The 3,186-nt window shown below is 44.2% G+C and overlaps 1 protein-coding gene across 1 annotated transcript in view; it reads right to left on the bottom strand.

Annotated features, from left to right (window-relative positions):
* Positions 1 to 3,186, bottom strand: part of EGR_09727 (Cadherin-related hmr-1) — a gene marked incomplete at both ends in the record, with an annotated part of 30,695 nt that overhangs the window by 753 nt on the left and 26,756 nt on the right. The gene's annotated exons all lie outside the window — the stretch shown is intronic.

Below are 3,186 nucleotides of genomic sequence, written 5' to 3'. Positions count from 1 at the left end.
TCACATCTACAGTTGGCATTCAATTTGGCACCGTCTTCTGAAGGTGACTCTGACATTGCTTTATTAGTGTTGGTAGGCAAACCCAGTTCAAAAGACGAAGGATTTTAATTTTCACTGACTGGATACTGTGTCAAAATGTCAATTACTGTGGGCTGACAAATTATAGAGAATGACAATTGGAGAGGTGCCAAAACCGCGATGACTTTGATGTCTACCCAATCCCAAGGGGTGCATGACGGCTAGTAAAGAAGTGAGGTCAGATTTGACCGAATTGGAAAGTAAAACCGTGCAAAAAAGTACACGGTAAAACGACAATTTGATGACACTTCACTCCGCAAGAAGCTGCGCAGAATTGAGATGGCATAAGAGGGGATGGGAGAAGAGCATAGTGAAAGGCGTGCAAATCTCCTCAGTGTAGAACATCGACCAGTAGTACAAAGCGATTCTCAAAGCCACATTGGCAGGTGATCCCCCAAAGCTTACGAGGTGCGTCGCTACTGTTGGAAGCATATTTAACGCTCAACTACTGTTACGGTAGACGCTACGAAAGAGTAAGCATGAGGAGCGATGAGAATGGCGCGAGAACGAGGAAACCATTCATTAGCCAGATCACACAGACTTTCTAGCCTCCTACGCCGCGCCTTCTGCACCGGTGGGCAATGGAGCCCTACCCAGACCACTCAACCGTAGGCAAAGAGACTCCCATGGTTCTCGCTAGTACTCTCTTCAATGGCTTGTTTTAAATTTAGTGTATTATAAGGGCTAGATATGTTTCAGTCCACCATTGCTAGTCCACACTCCTTCCTGGTATAGTCTAAACAGATGCTGTTTGCATAGGATTGCTCGCTATATTTACCGACTTGTGATTGGAAGAGGCATCTTTTTCTTATTAAATGTAACGTTTGCAAAGCAAACGACCAGCCCATCACTCCACCCCACACCTTTAAGGCACACACAACTTGTTCTTTGGCGCTGAAGGAATTGTGTGCCTCCTGAAGGCTGGAAAATTATGGCTAACATCTTACCATCCCATTATTGTTGTCGCTCTAAAAATACACGAACTTCTTGATTAGAATCACCTTGGAATTGGGATTATTTCCAGACTGACATGCTTCGGTGGGGTGTTTGGGGACGACACGGCCGATCCAGCCCTGCTTGCCATTCTGCTTACCTTTAAATCTGTATGCACCATAGTAGAAAGTTTGTTAAAAAGCGTAAGTAATAGCCGTTCATTAGATCCCTTCATCCAAGCCAGAGGATTAACCCTAGATTTATGTTTTGCCAGTCCAGCATCTCCAATAAAACAACCCCTTGCTTTCACAAACAATTGACATTCTAAACACATGTTTTGCTAATATGGATCCACGCACAACCAAGACTTTTTTGTTGTGAGCCTAATGCCTAAACGGTGGCGCTTTCAGAGGGACTCTCGAGGTCAGTGAAATCACAACTTTTGTATAGCCCTTTTAAAGTGTGCTAGCCTATGCAGAAGACCAGTAACGCCCTGATGCATAAATTAGGCGCAAACAATTCCACCGCCGCTCTGAGGGGGCAAATTAAGGTGGGAATTTCACGTTTTATTGTTTCCTGGTACGTTACACAAAGGAGAGACCTTCAATTAAATGATAAAAAAGGCATAAAAGCAGGAAAAAAGGATGAGAATGTAAAGACAAACCAGTGGATGCGTGGAGAGAGTGTAATCGAGGATTACGAAATTGCATAAACGAACTATAATAAGTTAATTGCTCGTTTAACTCTAGCTTTTGGTAACGGACCACACAGGGAGATCTAATACAATGCCTTCCTCGGTCGGCCTGGTCTCCAGACCATACCAATAGCCCCAAGCCCTACTGTACGTCAACAAAAATTTCATGTCTTCTTTCATCGCAGAAGTCTTGGAGCGCCACATTGGTGGAAGCAGAAAGCGAACCCACCCCTAAGGGTAGGTGCCCTGAATTCTACTGCTGGGTGATAAGCCTTAGCGTAACGGAAGGAGGGCATATGCTGCGGATGGGGAATCTGTGACGATTCCCATCAAATGGGTTGAAAATAACGTCCACCTTCAGCAACTACCCAGTCCCGTGTTCTGTAGGAAAGGTATTAAAAACAGAAACGGCACTAGCCGTGAACTAGCTGGAGAAGCTTGCTACGAAGTTGCCTACCGTATCTATTTAAAGATGTCAAAGAAGTAAACACGCGATACCTCATGCACTCTTTTACCACCTGGATGAGTTGGGAACAAAGTGGCAAGGAGAAATAGACGCGAAACCTTGCTCCTACGGAACGATGTCAGGGCTCCTAGGACTAGCGACGACATACGTGATGGCTAGTACATTCCCCAGCTCTCCTCAATACAGTTCCCATACAGGATGAAACTTCAGGGCCAGTGGAATTGTCAGGAGTGATCAGTGACGTTGCCGTCGAGTATCTCCTCGGTTGCAGGCAAATTTAATGACTGTCATGGGTGGCTGATCGGTGTTTTCTTTCAACACCGACTACGTTACGATGGCTGGCGCAAGAAGCTGACCAAAGAGAGCCCCGAGGGTGACGCTCAAAAGAGGAGAGTGACTAGGAGATACGTTGTTTATTTGTTTAACTCTCGGTTTTGGTAACGGTCCACTTGGGAGGCCACATGATTAAACCTCCACCGAGAGGCCCTGCCCTTGGGCCATTCCAGTAGCCTCAAACCCTACTGTACATCGACAATACATGTTTTCCCCGAGTTTTATGTCTTCTTTCGACTTCAAGGAAGTCTCGGGACGCTACAGTACAGCTTCACTAGTGAATTCATTTCCTGCCTTTAGCAGCATAGAGAATTAGGTAATATGTGAAATTAAATCTAATGCCTAATAAACGTACTAACTTTTTCGAGACGTATACACCTGGTAAAAAATTGCAAATATATATACTTAATTAAGCATTTCTGGCATATTCTTTACAATAGAGCGCAAAATAAAAACTCTTTAAGGCATTTTACACTGCCCAAAGACAGACAAGCATTTTTCGTGCAAATATGTAGCTGTAACCTGAAAAGTGAAGCTGACACGCGAAAGACGGTACATTCCGCAATAAAATTGGGTGCTAAGCAATTCTCAGACCCAGGAGACTGGTAGATTAAAAATAGAAGTTAAAGTGCTGTTAGCTGAAAAGTGTTCCTTAAAAGATGCTGACAAAAAAGGAAAAACA

Source organism: Echinococcus granulosus (assembly GCF_000524195.1).
Source record: "Echinococcus granulosus chromosome Unknown EG_S00163, whole genome shotgun sequence".
In the NCBI taxonomy this organism is placed as follows: domain Eukaryota; kingdom Metazoa; phylum Platyhelminthes; class Cestoda; order Cyclophyllidea; family Taeniidae; genus Echinococcus; species Echinococcus granulosus.
This window is presented reverse-complemented; position numbering and strand designations above follow the sequence as displayed.